This window comes from Pinus tabuliformis, chromosome 6 (genome assembly GCF_031772625.1).
Source record: "Pinus tabuliformis cultivar Carrire ecotype Pingquan chromosome 6, CPIR1, whole genome shotgun sequence".
NCBI lineage: Eukaryota > Viridiplantae > Streptophyta > Pinopsida > Pinales > Pinaceae > Pinus > Pinus tabuliformis.
In genome coordinates, this window is record NC_142292.1 from 286078823 (window position 1) to 286098539 (window position 19717).

Below are 19717 nucleotides of genomic sequence, written 5' to 3' on the forward strand. Positions count from 1 at the left end.
CAATGGTTGTGAGTGTCTCAAACTTCTTCCTTAGTTCTTGATGTACACGTAGGGGCACTACTTCCTCTTTCTGCTAAGTTAATTCCTGCTGGACCTTAGTTAGTTAATTCTGAAATTTTCTAGTGACTGCTTCCCTTACTAGGGAAATTTAAGCAAGAGTCTCCTCTATTTGGACCTCATTATCTTGTGTCTCCATAGGCTCAGTCTGGACAATAGCCTCAGTTTCTTATTGAATCATGCAATAATTAACTGGAATGCTTTCTTCAACATCAATTTGAATGACAAAATTCACATTAGGGAGGTCCGTTTGGGTCTCCTATGGGAAAGCACAGGGGTATTCAGTCCACATTTCACTCTCTTCTACAAGACATGGTTCTGTCTGAGTTTCCTTTGAATAAACCAAAAGAATCTCAGTGTGGGTTTCAACATATTTTCCAGAACAATGTTCTGTATGTGTCCCTATGGTCTCCATTTCCACTTTCAATATTTTGACTCTGATAGCTTCTTTTAACCACTGTCTTAGCTTACTAATTATTCTCTTTTGTTTTCTATACTTTTTAAGCATTTTTATGATCTTGTCCTTGTAGGTTTTCTTTGTTATGAGACTTCCAATCGGCGGTGGTGCAACTGCATTTACCTAAGGTTCATGCTCAGGTGGAATTGTGTCAGCATCAGGGAGGGTTTCAATTGGAATTGTATCTCCCGATGGAGCTTCACCTTCCAGTTATTTTTTGTCATGAATTTCTCTCTCAGGATACCCCAATGGAAGGGTGTCTCCTAAGCAATTATCATTCTCCAGGTTTTCTTCTAGGTGGGCCTTGTCATTAGGGGACTTCATAAAAATAACATTTCCTGGTTGATTTTCATCTCCTAGGGTTTCATCTTTAGGATTTTCTTTAGCTGGGGGTCCAATGGACCGGTAACTGCTGACTGATATTCCTCTCTAATGGTTTCTTCTTTGTTCACTTCTACTTCCATGGGTTTTCCCATATAAGGGACTGGTTCCCTCTATTCTTCCAAAAAATCAGTAAATAGCAGGGTTTGATCATAACCAGGGCTGTCAGTAGAGGAAAATTTGTTGGGGGCACAATTATTTCCTTCAACATTCTCATATTGTTCTCTTCCCTCACCAAATATCCCCATGTTTCCCAATACCCTCGCCACTTCTTCCTCATAGTCTTGCAAAGGGGTATTTTGCGGACTTGGAGGTGGTGTGTGAGATGGTTTGGCCTCATTTGTTTGAATTGGGGTCTATCACTGTGACTTCACCCGCACAGAGTGCCTTCATTTTGCTTGGTTCAAGGGCACAGAGGAATTCTTCCTTTTCAGTGTCCTTCTCGTACCTGGGGTTCTTGTCCCTTGCTATTCTGTTGTTGGGTTTTCTATAGGTGGGACTACAGTAGGATTTATAATATTGTCCCAGGTTAGCTATTTTTGGGCTAGTCCATGCATGATCATCAATTTGATCAACCCATGATGACTGATGACTGTGTGTGGGTCCTTTTCTTTCCTAACTCGACGAGCGACATCATGCAATATGGAATTCAAATAAAATGGCAAATTAACTGAAAGTTTCTATTTTAAGATGGCTAACAGTTTGAGTTGGCGAGGCTTTACCACATCCTGTCGACCATTGCATGTGATGTACCTTTTCACAATGAATCCCAATTCCTGCCATGGATATCTTAATTGTGAAGGGTGAATCCCTTTCCCTGTTCGCACCAATTGCTCACCTAGGTCCTGGAATACTGCGACCGCATTGTACAAAAGGACATGTTTGTTTGTCCATTATGTTCCCTCAGTTGGAAGTCCAGTGAATTTGGCTATGATTACTTAGGAGACCATTATGTCACTGCCTCTTACTGTGGTGCTGCCATTCTACAAATTCTACTGGAATTCAAGTGTCATCTCTTTATCAAATCCCTGCAATTTATTCAAATATTGCAGCGAGCAAGCACGCTCAAGAATTGCATGAGCCTGGTCCGATACCATGAGTACTGTGGGTTCATTTGGGATACCTCCCATGGCTACTGTTTTCCTGTGACTGGTTCACTTGCATGCACTTCTCTTGCACTTTCGCAGTTTAGAACAACAACAAAGAACGTTAAAACAATTAATAGGAAAATGACATTGTTTTCAGAATTAGCATCATATACAGTCAAGTCATTTGTTTCATTAGAAATATTTGATGCAGGCTCACAATATATTCACATGTGATCCATAATGGTTGTCATCCTTCTTCCAATCAGAAATACTTTGCTAATAATTACACATAAACAATCATCATAACATCCTTAAACTGGAAATCAGTTTAATAATTATCACACAGTTATCCGTAAATTGTCATGCATGTTGTTCATACATAGACCATCCCCCTCCAATGGGAAAAGGGTGTCCACATCTTCCAAGCATGGGAAAAATAGGAGAAGGCATCGGTAATACATAAATGTAGGCAACCAATTAATAAAAAGCGGTGAAATACACGACAACACAATTAAAGCAGAACACGTCATTTAATTTGCAATGGCTGTAAATTAAAACAAACATTTAAATCATTATAACAAAATATTTTTACCTTAAGTGGTATTATTAACAATGCATAACCGACGGTAAGTATTAATGACTGTCATAAAGTGATTGGACAAATATGATATAATGAATATGTGACATAAGTTACCATGCATGTTGGCTTTTTAGAAGTGTTGTTCAAATGGGAAATTTCCTTTAGAAATGAATCCATAGGTGGTAATAGAATATAGATCATTTGGTAGTGTAAGATAGTCCTCTAATACCACAAGTAGAGCCACTGCTGCTAGGAGGCATTCACAGCCTCGACAGGGTTTCTTTTTAACCCCACAAATGAGCTAGAGTCCTCATTTTAGTATGTAGATTATTCTTTATTTTCTTGTTATAAATAAACCACTATGCTGGCACGGTGACCAAATAATCATAGTGCCATTCACCAGGATATAAAAAAGTGATCATGTTGGCTCATGATGAGACCCCCTGTCCTTCTGACAATTTTGATTATCAAGAAGGTCATTACCTTGGTTTGGTGGCCAAAATGGAATGTCACCTGTTACATCCTTATGATCATGGTAGGTTGGCTCGTGATGAGACCCCTTATCCTCTTTTGTTTCATTTTCATATTTCTTTATTTTCATATTTTCATGCTTTTATAGTAAAAAGAGGGAGGCTCATTTACTCCTTAAGAGTCGGGGATGGTGTAAGAAGTAAGAAAAATTCCAATGAAAGTTTATAATTTAACCCCCATATCATCATATCAAAGGGATTTATCCATTTGAAAATGTGAAAGATAAACCATGATGGTATTACAAATAATAAATCATTTTAAGATGTGTCCAAAGAAAAGATAGTCAACCACTCATTATAAAGATGCACCATGTCAGCTCTTGAATAAAGATGACCATCAAAATGTTTTATAGGTCATAATGATATTAACCTTACTGTTTTTCTTTATCTTAGGCACAAAACCAACCAGATGGTTTTCATTTGAAACATAAAAGAGAAAGAAAAATAGCAAAAAGAGTGACTGATGATGAAACAAAAAAGAGAAATCACAATTGTTTATTCTACCGATTACACACAAAAAGCAAAATCAAGGCTTATTCAATTGATTGAACATCATTCACTCAAAAAAAATGTTATTCAATTGATTGAATAGAGACAAAAAATGAAAAAAGTGTTGTTCAATTGATTGAACAACAACCATAGAAGCACTAAAATGCTATTCAATTGATTGAAAAAAAATCATTCAATCGATTGAACGACGATCATTTAATTGATTGAACAATGAAATCTAAAAGAAAAACACACAAGCGCCGTTCAATTGATTGAACAACAATCGTTTAATCATTTGAACAACAAAATCCAAAAGAAAAAGACACAAAAGTGTTGTTTAATTGATTGAACAACAATCGTTCAATCGTTTGAACAACACAATCGAAAGGGGAAAAATGCAAAAGCACTGTTCAATGGATTGAACGACAATCATTTAATCGATTGAACAACAAAATCAAAAAATCACCAAACGTGATATTCAATTGATTGAACAACAATCGTTCAATCGATTGAAAATTAACAAAAATCGTAAAAGGAAAAATAGGATGTTCAATTGATTGAACAGTAAAAATCGGAAAGAATAAAAAATGTGTTGTTCAATTGATTAAACAACAAAAATCGGAAAATGAAAAAAATGTCGTTCAAATGATTGAACAACAAAAACCGTAAAATGAAAAATGTCCTATTCAATTGATTAAACAACAATCGCTCAATCGATTGAACAACAAAAATAAAAATAAAACGCAAAATGTGTTGTTCAATTGATTGAACAAAAATCATTAAATCGATTGAACCAAAAAAAAAAATGCTAAAAGTGCTCTTCAATTTATTGAACAACAAAAAATAAAAAAAAGTAAAAAGTGTTGTTCAATTGATTGAACAACAATCGTTCAATCAGTTGAACAACAAAAATCAATAAACACAAAAAGTGTTGTTCAATTGATTGAACAACAATTGTTCAATCGATTGAACAACAACAACAAAAAAAAAATGCTAAAAGTGCTGTTCAATAGATTGAACAACAAAAAATCGGAAAATGCAAAAAGTGTTTTTCAACTGATTGAACAAAAATTGTTCAATCGATTGAACAACAATTGTTCAATCAATTGAACAACAAAAATAAAAAAACGCAAAAAGTGTTGTTCAATTGATTGAACAACAATCATTCAATCGATTGAACAACAAAACACACAAGGTGCTATTTAATTGATTGAACAACAATCGTTCAATCGATTGAGCAGCAATATAAACAGAAAAATAAGTGTTGTTCAATTGATTGAACAAAAACACACACACAAAAATAAGTGTTGTTCAAGTGATTGAACAACAATCGTTCAGTCGTTTGAACAACAATGCAAACACAAACATAAGTGCTATTCAATTGGTTGAACATCAATCATTCAACCGATTGAATAACACTTATCAAACACCCAAAACAAGAAAAATTCTCATATCTACATGGTGATGCCTAACTGAATTACAATCAATCGCGAAAAGGAATATATACATTATTTACAGTTAAATAAAATCACAACTTTACGAAAGAAAATTTGTCGAGTCATCACTCCCTACAGCTAGAATTTGCATAGTGGGGTCCTCATGTACCTATTGGAAAAAAGACTCCTTGGTGAGTGGTTTGTGATAGAGACACACCTGATGCCCATTTACCTTGAAAGAATGGCCAGACCTGTCAATGGTAGTCAAAGTGAGAGTAACATTGTTATGTACTTCTTGAATTTCATAAGGGCTGAGCCATCTTGTTTGTAACTTGCCCAGAAAGTCTTCAAATCTGGAGTTGTAGAGGAGTGCCCAATATGCCTTCTGAAATGACTTCTTTTTGATAAGGCTATCATGCCACTTTTCCCTTTGTTGCTGAATAATTGCAGTCCATTGCAGAGTGAGTAGTTGAGCTTCGTCTAGTTCATTGATTTGTTGAAGTCACTTGGTTTGGGCTTATGTTAAATCCAATCCCACTTCCTGAGCCATTCTTAGAGTATTTATTTCAAATTCAATCAAAAAAATAGGTTCTTTGCCAAACATGAGTTGGTACGGAGAGTATACAATAGTATTCCTCCAAGTCGTGCGATAGGCCCAGAAGGCCTCTGGTAGTCTAGCAGCTCAGTCTCACTGATGTGTTGAGACTGTCTTGGTTAGAATTGCTTTAATGAACTTAGTAGTGCTTTCAACCTGCCCGTTCGCTTATGGGTGATACGGGGAAGTGAACCTGTGCATAATGTGATGGTTCTTGAGAGTGGCTGTAATCTTGTGTCCTACAAATTTCCCTCCCCCATGTGTTATCACTTCCTGCGGTAAACCATACCGCACAAATAGCCTAAAAAGGAATTTAATCGCAACTTCCTCACTGGCTCTTAGAAAATCTATTGTTTCCACCCATTTCATCACATAATATGTGGCAACCACTATGTAGGCCTTCTGATTTGATGGTAGATGGAATGGGCCCAAAAAGACCAATGCCCATCATTCAAAGGGTTCTATGACTAATTGGGGCTACAACGACATTTCATCAGATTGTCCGGGCTAGCCCATCCTTTAGTAGCTATCACAAGCCTTGACATATTTCTTAGCATATTTAAAAACAATGGGCTAATAATAGCCCATCTATAGTACCTTATGCCCTGTCCTTCGATCTGTGAAGTGTCCCCCACAGGGCTCGTCATGGCAATCCTTAAGGATGTCAAAAATCTCATCCTTGCAAATGCACCTGCATATACACATATCGGACTCTCTGTGAAAATGATATCTGCTAATCTAAGAGAATCGGGCACTAGGTTGGACGATCTGTTTCCTTTCCCTTACTGTCAAATGCCTGTGCAACTTCACCACTGCCAAATAATTTGCTACATCTACGTACCATGGTGTCTTGACTGCTACGGAAAACAAATGTTCATCTAGAAATTGGTTGTCCACTTCCAGTGGATCATTTACCTTCGGGACTCGAGACAAAAAATCAGTGACTGGGTTTTCCTTCCCCAGATTATCTTTGGTAGTGACGTAAAACTCCTTCAAAATTAATAGCCAATGAGTCACTCGACCATTCGTGATTGGTTTGTTAGCTAAATACCTAATTGCAGAGTGACCAGTATACAGGAAAAATTGGTAGGCAGTTATATAATGTCTAAATTTGTTTATGGCATAAATGACAGCTAAGAATTCTTTTTCTGTTACTGTATAATTAAAATCTGCAGTAGTAACATTGTTGTTAATGTAATATATAGCATAAAGTTTCCTGTCCTTCTCCTGGCTAAGCACAATAGCTATTGCTGCATCTGACGCGCTTGTGGATATGTGAAAAGGTAGCTCCCAGTTTGGTCCACGTAGTACTGGTGCCATCGAGACTAGTTTCTTTAAACTTGTAAAAGTTGTGTCACATTTTTTAGACCATTTAAAATCAACATTTCCAGTTAAAGCATATAAAGGTGCAACAATTTGTGAAATTTTTTTGATAAACATATGATAATAGCCTGCATATCCCAAGAAGCTACGTACCTCCATCTGAGTAGAGGGTGAAGGTAGTAAACGAATTACCTATATTTTTGTTGGATCTACCTGTATCCCTACTACAGAAATATAACATCCCAAGATTACGCCTTCAGGCATCATCATGTGACACTTGACATTGCTTAAACATAACTTGGTAGAAATGCATCATTCTAAAACCTTTTCTAATGTTTGAAGTGCTTGATCAAAGTCATCCCCATATGGAGTAAATTCATCCATATAAACTTCAAGTCCTTCGTTTATCAGATCAACAAAAATGCTGAGTATGGCTCTTTGAAATGTGGCTGGGGCGTTCCATAAGCCAAATGGTAACACTTTGTAAGCGAATGTACCCCAGGGGCAAGTGAAGGTTGTTTTGTCTTGGTATTCAGGGGTGATTTGAATTTGATTATAGCCGCTGAAGTCATCTAGAAAGGAAAAGAACTACTTCCCTGCCAAAGTATCAAGGACTTGATCAATAAAGGGAAGAGGGAAGTGATATTTCTGTGTTGCCTTGTTCAATTCCCAATAATCCACACATATACGCCACTTACCATTTTTCTTGGGGATGATTATCAATGGAGATACCCATGTGCTATCTAAAATAGGATAAATGAAATTCATGTCCAACAACTTCTGTAATTCTTCTTTTACAATGTCCTTGAGATGCGGATTCAATCTCCAATTAGGCTATCGGTCAGGACGACAATCCTTTTCGGTATAGATGTGATATGTGCACAACTATGGGTGTATACCCTTCATGTCAGGATAATCCCAGGCAAAGGATTCTTTATATTTTTCAGTACCTGAATGAGATTTTTCTGTTGATCACTATCTAGACTATCATTCATGTTTAAAACTTTGCCTGGTTCAATTTCCATAGGCTTGTTGTTATGGAAAACAGTTGTCTAGATGTGCTGATAATCAGTATCCTTCAAAGGATCTTCCAAGGCTTCATTATCAAGAATTTATTTTAGCATTTGACATTTTACATTGCTCACATTAGTTGGTTAATTGATAAAATTATTGATAACATCATCTTCAGTCCGATCTTTGAATTCAAGTGCCTCTGCTACTATGAGTGGTGAAAGGATGCTTTCTTCTAGGTATGCTGGTGGTTGTTTACATATTTTCAATATGGGAAGAATTGGTTTGGTAGGATGATATAAAACAAGAATTTTTACAGCATCCCCCTTAGCAATAGTCATGCTTCCCTCTCGACAGCCTATATAAGCATCAGCTGTCACTAGCCAAGGTCCGCCCAGAATCAGAGGATGCCCATCCAATCGACTCTTTGGGTTTATAACAAGAAAATCTACTGGATACTCCCATGAATCAATAGAAATGTAATATCCTGTAAAGTTCCTTATGGCCTTACCACCGAATGATCAGCAAGTTCTAGTACGGTGGTGGTTGGTTCCAGAGCTATTAAAATGTTAATGGCTGCATCGAGATCAACTATTGTATTGGGAAAGGAACGACCATATATCTAAACTGTAACTATGGGGTTCCCAGGATCTTCATACTTTACCAGAGTTTCCCCTCCCAATATTAAATTAGATAAGGTTCCTACAACATGAATGGTGGGTGAAATTTTTGCTTTCCTCATAGGCTTCTTCACACATAACTCTTTAATTGTTTTAGCATAGATGGGAATATCTTGGATGGCCTGGAGGAGAGGAATTTTTATACAAAGTTTTATTAGTTCCCCTACAAGATCAAAATCTGGGTAAACAATTGGCTTATCTATCGTTAACCTTTTGGGGAATGGGGGAGAAGTGACTATGAGTTCTTTAAGATCTTTATGCTGATTTATCTCTTCTCCTTGTTTTATTTCATTATCAATTACAGGTGGTGGTATATGTAAAGGTGGGATTTCAATATCAATTGATGGTTGGTGCCTATTTTCCTTAGGGGTGATGATACGTCCTGACCTCAATCTAAGCTCATTACATTCTTTTGGTTCAATATCATAGTCTGAGCTTTTAACAATCTGCACCAGCTGAATGGGTCTGTTATTGGGATTCAAATTCGGTTGAGGTGGAAATTGAGGGTGTAGAAGAGGCTGAGGATTTTGCTGTAATAGATAAGGAGCTAATAATTTAGGTTGAGGTTGAGGACCTGTCCCCATAGGAGTATTGGATATTCCCAAAGGTCACTGCCAATTTGCAGACCATTTCGGATTTTGAGAAGTGGAGGCAAGCCATTGGGATGGATAAGGATTACCTTGCCAAAGAGAACCAAAAGGAGAATTTGGCCAGCTATTACTTGGAAAGGATTAAGTTGGCCATGGTGTCATAGGGAATGGCTAAGATTTCCAATTTGAATAAGGTGATTGGCCCTACCATGCTGCCCCAGGATTCTGTTGTTGATTAAATTGTGAAGAAGGAAAGAACTAAGGTGCGTCTTGTGACATGCTTGTAGGTTTGGCCTGCCACTGTCGATGTTGGTTCATTAGATACACTGGCTCTGTCTCTTCTTCTACTTCCTTGAAGATTGCTTTCAGCCCTGGAAGTGATGGACATTGTATAGTGGTGTGTTCCTTAGTATAGATAGAAAATTTCTGAACCATATCCAGTGGACACTCTCATTGGCTGTGATTCTTTCGGCAGCTTGGGCAGAAAATGGCCAAGTTTTTTTCTGCTAAGGCTTGTTTCTATTTATCTTGCAAGACATCCAGCTGCATTATGAGGGTGCCCAAAATGTTCATCTTGAAATATTCTAGGAGGTTATCAATTTCCATTCGTGTTATGCCTCCACTGTGTGGTTTGCTTCCCCTACTCATAGGATCTCGACTTCCTGTTACTATGCATGTGCTTCCTCGCGAACACTTGATACACAAGAGAAAAATTTCATCATAATATTCTTGAGAAATATCCCCTTTCCCCATTAATTTTAGATTCTCTATCCATTCTTCTTTCATTCCTTCAATTAACATAGCTCTTAGGACGTCTTTTGGTAAGGTGGTGTGTGGAGATATCTGCAAATTATAATGAAACTGTTTGACATATTCTTCTAGAGTTTCATTATCCTTTGTGGCCATCTTAAAGATTTCATCTTTTAGCTCCCTAGTCTTGCAAAAGTCCTGGTATCTTGTGAGGAAGGAAGTTTTCATATCATCCCAAGAGTTAATAGTATGTCCACCTAGACCCATGAAAATATTAAAGCTACTCCTTTCAAAGTAGAATGGAACAATTTTAGCTTTTGAGGGTCACTGGTGTAGTCATACCCTCTAAAGAGGACGCCAAACTAGAACAAGAAGGCATCTGGATCCTCTTTGATCATCCCATGAAAATTTGGGATGCTCTGTAATGGAATAACCTTCATAGGGGCATTGGCCACTTGGTTGACTATGTGATATTCCAATGTCAAGGTTTGACCTTGAGGTGGTTGATTTTCCATTTGGTCAAATATGTTCGAATATCCTTCAGGGATTTCAGGAGGTGCTATTTGAGTAAGCAGAGGATTAACAATCTAGGTTGGTTTTGCAGCACTACCTAGATCTGGGATCACAAGAGATCCTTGTTCAGACAACTGAGGTCCTTCCTTAGCAGTTCCACTGGTTTCCCCCTCTCCTTCTCTTAAGTTACAAGATTTTCCCTCTAGTAGAGGATCAAAATGTAAATCTTATGTAACCTGAAGACTCTGTTCAGATCCTTTGATTTGGCTTTGAATCTTAGCGTAAGCTGCAAATGGTGAGCTTGCTGCCTGAGGGATTACAGTAGGAATTTTTCCAGATACAGTGTGGAATCCTATTTATGCTTAAGACTTTGCTTTTCTTACGATTTCATCTATAAAGGTTGTTCTTCCAAGGTTCACCGATCCCTTGGGTTTTATGGATTTAGGTGGGGGTTTCTAATCTTTTTCTATCTTTCTATTCCTAGTCATTCATAGAAATATATTACTATTTAACCTATAAGATTTTGCTGAAAAGTGTGCTGGTAAGAAAGCACTTTAATTGGTAGGTACGCAGGTTCTTACCTCCCATTTTTAAAACCCAATTCTTTTACAACAAGATAAAAAGGAAATCACTTTGAAACACTCTCCCCGACAACGATGCTAAAATGTTGGTGCACTAAGATCTCTTTTTATAGGCAATATTAATTCCTACATGTTAGCAAATTATATATTATGGAGCAATGGAACACATAAAATATTGCAGAAATATAAACACATAAAGCACATAAAACAAGAGAGACACAGATATACGTGGTTCACCCAGTTTGGGCTATGTCCACAGAGAAACAACCAGTCCTTCCTTTTATATTATCCAACAAACTGAAGAGATACAACCTACAACAGATCCGCTGTAACACCCTCTTCACTCTCAATCTCCTCTCTCTTTCTCACTCAGAATACAAATCTACATAGACGTAATACAATTCCCTCATATATAGTGAGGGGTTGCCTTCTAGGGAAAAAAACCCTAAATTAAACATAAATTCTACCGTCGGATCTCTGCCTAATGAATGGCCCAAATTGACTAGAAATTACTATACTTTTAGAAGGCAATTAAACATCTATTCTTAGTTTCAGGGGCACTATCCCCGAAACCCCCCGCTAGGGGGGGATCCCCAAAGGTCACAGCTGCCTCCCCCTGGAACCCCCCTGCAGTGAATATTTTACGGGTGACATTGCCACCCCATTTCGAACTGGGGTCCAATGTGGAAATACCTTTGAATACAGAAGATAATCAGGCTCCACACCCAACACTACATTAATTGTCAACCCAAGGAAAGTATTTTTATTTCAAGAGTGTCAACATGATATATGTAGTGAATTTAGAGGTTAACTGACAATGAAAGAAATTGGAATCATTGAAATAGTTAATGACCTCTTTTAAATCCAATTCAAACCACTCTGTAAGAAATAACTCTGAAAGAGATTTGTAACACACTTTGCAATTCTACTTAACCTATTATGAAAGAAAATGAATCTGAATCACACTTGGCAATCTCAAATGGAATTGAAACTAACTCCCTTAATCATGAAAGAAAACTATAACAATTGAAAACAAATAGTAATTGAACAACAAATTATAATTGAATAGCAAGTGATAAATTAATAGCAAGTAATAAATGAACAAAAAATAACCATGTAAGCATCCTACGGAAAACAATCGATTACGTCTCTGAGATCTATGATAACATTACTTGGAATGAAAAACGATATAATCATAACCAATTCAATCAAGAGAATTACACATATCTGATGTACAACTAAATCAGAATCTTGAATAAACAACAAGTATGAATCAAAATAGTCAATCCTCACGGTAATCAAAATGATATTAACTTAACAACAACAAACAGTAAAGAATAGACATAAAGAATTATAACACAGGTAAAGCAGTAGATCTTCTCTTGACTGGGCCCAAAGTCTCCAGAAGTCCCCGCTATTAGATACTCATAAGATGATTATAAATTAAATGTAGTCTTCTTCATTAAAAAAAGTAACAAAGTTACAACATCACCAAGATGAAAGCATTATATGTAAAAAAGAATAGTTACAAACTGTGAATTTCTAAACTAGCCATGCAGTTTGCCTTTTGGCCTTATATATAACATTTAGAAAAGTAAATAGATAAAAGTGAATCCTTAGGATTAGGGGATCCTGAGGATTTCACAATACTCGATTCGATACCATCATAAAATAGCATCGGTCTACCCAGTCTTCCGCTATCCAGCTTTTCCTATAATGTTGTCTTTTTCCTTTATGAGATGCTGCTATTTTGTCAATTGAAAAACCATCATCCAATTCGCGTCTTCACACATAAAGAGAGTAAAAGTCAGTTCTTCCTACTTAGATTCATCTAATTTGTTACTAATTACTTTTACCCAACTTCAGTTGTGTTTCCTCTACTTTTATCCATAAAACGAAGTTAGACATGTGAAGATGAATGCTAAATAAAGATATTTACAAGGAGAAAACATATCTTTTTATCATCCCAACAGGTGAGAGATCTAATTTTGATTATTATTTATCATTGTGACAAAATTAAGTGTAACAGATTTCCCCCTAAAGTGCGAAGTCAGAAAAGTTGAGGACTGAAGTACTTTATCATATCAAGGATTGGATTGGAGATCATGGTTGGAAAGCTGCAACAATCAATCAAGGATTACAATGCAATATAATAATCATCACTGAGGTAGGCATTCCCATACTCAGAACATAAAAGTCTTACAACATAGTAGGAAAATACATAATGTTAAAGTAGATATAGGATGGACGCAGCCATCAAACATAAAACAATTTGTATAATCATGAATACCAAACTCCTCACAACCTAGATGGATGAAACTAGATCTAGGATCTTGATTTCCATCTATCGATCCATAGTACAAATCTAACCATACGAGTAAATGTCTTGAAGTTGAACATGGCAGAAACCACTTGAATACCAGTCAATGATGCGAAGCATTAACAAGTGCAAGAGAAACCACCTATAATGACAATGGCTCTCAAGGTACTCCTAGTACAATTTATGAAGTGTGAATAGGTGATCTGAAGTCGAACAATCATAGAATCATTCGATCAAGGGCCACTGGTGAGAACCTTTCATCAAAGGCGAGAAACTTGCCATTAAGGCATGCAGGCTTCAAGGTACTGAAGGTTTCTAGATCAACTTCCTAGATAATGAGTTGAAGTCGATTGGAAGTGACCCATCATAGGAAAGCCTATGACATGAAGCACAATGTCAAGTTTTGAAAATAGTTTGTAAGGACTGACTCAAGGATGGCCGATGCGATTGAAGGCTATAAATATGAATGTAATTTGAACTGAGGTTTAGAATTCTCTTTAACATATTTGCGACATGAAAAAATGACTTGTAGGGAAACTTTTAAGGATGGAAATTTATCCTAAAGTTTAGAAACCTTGGTGAATCTTAGTAGTCTCTAATATGCAAATTGTAAAATTTTGGTGATACTTTTGCAGAAATATTTAGATTTCCAATGATTTTACATTAGTTGATATATATTTTAACAATTTTTAACGTAAAATATTGGTGTGCTATAAAATTTGGGTGAATCATTTTTGAAAAAAATAGAAATTGATGAATCGTTTTTTGGAAAAAAGCATGGAAAATTAGCCCAGCTGCGAATATTAGCCCCTAAAATTTTCCCTAATGACTTGGAAACATTTGACTCAACAATAATGCCCAAAACCATATGAAGACTTTCAATAAGGTTTGATTAACTATGAGACAAATGGATTTCCCAACCCGAACAGATATGCGATGGAGTGTCATGTTCAAGAGCGACATACTTCCTCAAATACAAGAAACAAACTTTTCTTCTCAAATTTTCCCCACCATTATTGGAAAGTACCTATTTGTTTTTTACAAGCTTGAGGAGGATAATATATGTTTGTCCTGTAAGCTCATCCATTGGATGAGTCCATCCTGGTTTTCTTAACGAACCCTAGGAAGGAGTGGTTCAACCCCATTATGCTTAACGAGTCCTATACTATTTAGTTTTTACGAGTTGAGTAAAGGAGTAAATCAATGTCATTTTCTTTTAAGAGTTTGAAATAGACACAAAAAGGAAATTCATTCAGTTCTTTTACCGTAAAATTTTAATGAGCCTTGAGAAAGTAAATCTCGGTGTTTTTCAGTTTTAGAGAGTCAAAAGAAAAGAATAAGTAGACTCCATCATGTTCTTTTTCTTAAATTTAGTCACCCGAGCCCGAAAAAGGATAAAATAATGCGGGAGAGAACTCTATTGACCATAATCAATCAACACATACCTTTTTTTGTAAACAGTCCCGGCTCAGCCTGTAAAAGGGGTAAACTTATACTGAGTGGAATGTTGTTCAGTTACTTTTACGAGTTCGAATAATGAAGTGCTCGACAATATTTTCATGTTTTAAGAGTCTGAAAAGGGCTTAAAAGAGGACTCCATGATTTTTTATTTTTTTTTCGTAAGTTTTAATGAGTTCGAAAAAGTGATAAAAATATACTCATCTCACCTACTTTCAATTTCATTAATGAGCAGGAAAAGACGTAAATAACTTGACATTTTCATGTACGTTTTACGAGCATGAAAATATAGCAAAATGAGCTCGGGATTTTCATGAGTTTAACTACTCTTGAAAAAACAACCGAAATGGACTCTAGATAAGTTTCATTTTTACACAAGCTTGAAACAAAGAAAAATTGTGCTTGAGGTTGGTTTCATTTTTACACAAGATTGAAACAGAGAAAACTATGCTTGAGAGTGGTTTTGATGCCCCCAACATAATTACATAGGTACATGCTGCCCAAGATTCATTTGATTCACCTAAGTAGACTATCGATTACTAATAGGCAGATGAAACGAAGGCTTATTTATGATATCAGAAAGAGTCGACTTAACATTTATGAGATCTAGTTAAAGACTCAACGATAATAGGGGAGGATTTGTTTCATTTTTTATCGAGCTTGACATAGGAAAAGAACTATGCTCAATTGACTTGTTTCAATTTTTAATGAGATTGACACAATGCTAGGGTCATATAATTTTTATATGATTGCTTGATTATAGCTGATCATTATTATGTTTGAGATGTTGTAAATAATATTTCCTCCTACTAATTATTTCTTAAGAGACACCAAGTACCAAGATTTAAGGAGAATTTTGAATGTAAATGTTTGGATCATATTAGACTGCAGGTATTTTCATCAAAAATAGCTCAGAATCAGCTTTCGAACAATATATCATGCACTCAAATCCAATTCCTCAGTAAAAGGAAAGTGCAAGTTGGAGTCTGCACCGCAAAACAAAGAAGAAGGCATAAGTGAGAAATCATTTATTTTGAAGTATTAAAATTAATTCAAAAAAATAAATGAATAAATCTAAACTCTAAAAACAATGAAAATTCCTTTATTCTAAAAGTCAAGGCCTATGGCCCATCCCGCACTCATGCATTAATTCCCTAGCCCCTCTGACATTTAACCAAAGGGGGGTTCCGAAAAGTGGTTTTCACTTTTACTATCATTTACAGATGTCAACCTCACGTAATTTCTGACCCCCCTCCCCCTAAACCTCTTATTGCCCATCCCCCCTCCGAAATCCATTAACTATTTTGGTTTGAATTTTATAAATATGGAGGGAATGGATTTCATGCGATTTTGAAATAAGCACTGTGTGGATGGGAGGCTCAATGAAATAGATTAGGAAAAACCAATGCCGTGTCGATGAGAGGCAGATTTCAGAGGAAGGAATGGAAGGAAAAGTGGGTGAAATGAGATGACAGGAAAATGAGTAAAATAATTTTACAGTTACAGGGAAGAGAAATTTATGGGTGCAGGACAATAAATACATGAGAGAAAATAAGAGAGAAATTTTGCAATAGTATGTTCATGAAAGTAATTTACAGGTGAGGAAAAATAGGGATCTTCATGTAAACTAGTTTCACATAAGAGGACAAGTAAAAGAAAGATATTTTTGTTTTTATAGGGATAAAATTCAAAAAATGTTTTATCAGCCATGGATTTACAAAAAAATAACACATGGTTTTGCAAATCCATCCAAAGATTTACAAGAGTAAAAGGAAATTTACAGAGGAAGGTAAAAGGAGAAATAGGACATGGTTTTTGAAAACAACCCATGGATTTTTGAAACAATATATGGATTCAAAAACATGATAGATTTATAAATCATTCTAATAAATACTTTGAATTATGAATTTCATTTAAATATTTGGAAATATTAATTTAAATATATTATTTAAATCCAATTATTTTGTGACAAAACAAAGTATTTAAAAGATGATTGATAAGACAATGCACATGACAGCAATAAGATAAATAGGGACAACAGTGCATATTCAACACAATATTTCAGAACAAAATGTAGTAGAAAGATGGATAACACAAACATCTTCTAGCAAGACAAACACCATTTCTCATTCAAAGGACCAGTCACCACCAGAATGCTTAGAAACAACATATTTCCAGCAACATTTCATAACAAAATGCAGTAGAAAGATGGATAACACAAACATCTTCTAGCAAGACAAACACCATTTCTCATTCAAAGTACCAGTCACCACTAGAATGCCCAGAAACAACATATTTCTAGTAGTCAGTTAACCAATTCCAGATTTGAATGCACAATACTTGTAGGCAGTTCAAAGTTTCTAGCATGCAAATTAGAGATCTTATCTTATCTTTAGTTTATTATGCAGAATTTCTCCAAAAATAGCCACAGTCTGCAAAAAATCACTTTAAAGGCTGAACATAAGATAAAAAATAGTATAGACTTCCTATTACTTAGTTGTATTTTTGGAAATATCTACATGTTTTTGGTAGATATTGTTTGTAATAATTTTTATTCAGATTTTTCCAAATATTATTAGAGAATATTTTGTAAATCAATTCCTTTTTTGGGATTTGATATTATTTTAGCAGAAGATCTCAAGATATTTTGTAAATTAATTTATAAATACTTCATCTTCAGAAGTATTACAGATTGATTGTTGACTATAATTTCCTCTGTGAATTGTAATTTTCTAGTTGCTAGAAGCATCCATAATACAAGGACATTCCTCACATGATTCATGTGGTGTACAAAATGGTGATGTTTTTCTTCACATTATGTGTTGAATCATTGTATATTTTCGTTGTTATTTTTGAAAATCCTAATTACATTTCAAAAATTGTGACAAATAGGATATGTTATACAGAACAACCTATTTTGGCTATTAGTAATTTATATGTTTTCTGTTGAAATCAAATTAAGGAATTCTTCATTGCTCCTTAGTTTCTACTGAACCTTACATTTTTCTTGTTCCACAATCCATTTAATATTTTGAAAGCTCCAACTAGTGCAAGCTAGCTTGCCTTGTGAAACACTAAAATTTGATGCAGACCCAGTTAAATCTTTAGACTCCCTAGCTCAATGGAATTATAACAATTAAATCAACCAAAAAATCAAATCAAAACAATAACTACAGTAATAACTAGCCTAAAATTACATAAAACAAAGCTAAATTTTACAGAGAGATCCCTCTCTAAAGCTGGCAGGGCTAGATCCTAGCTTCCAAAGTGGTTTTGATGTTATCATATGTGTTTACTCCTTCAACCTCAAAAATATAGAATGACAACATAATGGCCACCATACTGGGGATATAACCTTTGAGATTCCCTAGAAAAGTATCAAGTTCCAGATCTGATTACTAACGATGGACAGTGATCAGACACAAGAAGGTTGTGTCACTCACCTAGCGAATCCACGTTCAAAGTATCCAATGCTTCAAGTTTTTTTGTGTGACTCCACTCCCAAAGAATCCAAATCTGTAGAAAACCCATGGTGACTCCATTGCAAGTTGATTAGATTTCTTGCTAAACAAGATGATAGGTTATGTGGCAAATCCTCTGTCTTATGAAGTTTTAAAAGAAGTCAGGGATGAATTAGTCGATGTTCAAATTGATGAATATTTTTTAATGGTCATGTTTCATTGTTTGAAATTAAGAAAATTTTATCCTGAAAGTAAAGTTTGTTTTCTTGAGTTAGTTGTTGAAAGATTCGAGAAGGATATTGAAATTTTGGATTATTAGATTCAGTCCTATAATTTCTGAGATCCTAAACAATTCTTGGAAAATATTCCTTCTCCAAAACAAGAGTAGATTGTGTTTCATTTTTATTTGCATATTTCCAATAATTATGTTTTTTATTATAAGACTTAAACTGAACAATGGGAATCAGGGTTTAACCTTGAGAATACAACTGATGAAATCTTCCATGCTCAATCGGTCAATGAAGGCTTGCAAGGTAAACTAATTAATCATGCCTTTACTGATCCTATAGCAAACTACATGGAGGTTCTTTTCAACTCAATTGTTCAATCATGTTTTCATGACCAGATCCAACAACAATTGCCATTACACTCTACAATTTTTTTTTATGGAAAAAAAGTCAAGCTGTCCTTTTAATTGTGCTAACAAACAGTGAAGCAACCCACTTGTTTCAACAACTACTTCACTGGCTTCATTGGAATTTTTTAATTATTTGATTTAACATGATTTCCAGTAGTATAGAGTAGGTAGCGATGTGCAAATAAGCTTAGTCGCCTAAGCATTTGTTCAAGCATGCTTTCCAGATACAACTTCAAATTGCAATTTCAGATTTTAGTTCAATTGTGTATTTCAGTTTTTAGTATGAAAAATGGTTTTGATTCTAGTTTGAAGATTTTCATTCACAAAGGTTTTTATGACAAAGCTAGTTGTAGATTTGGGATTGACCCAATGGATCAAGCTACTAGTCTACGATGTTCTTGACACTTCACCAGGAAGTGCCTTCCCTAGCTAGAGCCACTGTTAGGGTCCTATAAATTTTATAGGATTTCTTGATTATAGCTAATCATTATTATGTTTGAGATGTTGTAAATAATATTCCCTCGCACAAATTATTTCCAAAGAGACACCAAGTACCAATATTTAGGGATATTTTTTCATGTAAATGTTTGGATCACATCAGAATCTAGGTATTTTCACTAGAAAGAGCTCAGAATCAACTTTCCAACAATATATCATGCACTCAAATCCAATTCCTGGGTCAAAGGCAAGAGAAAGTTGAAGTCTGCACCACAAAAAAAAGAAGAAGACATAAGTGAGAAATCATTTATTTTGAAGTATTAAAATTAATTCAAAAAAATA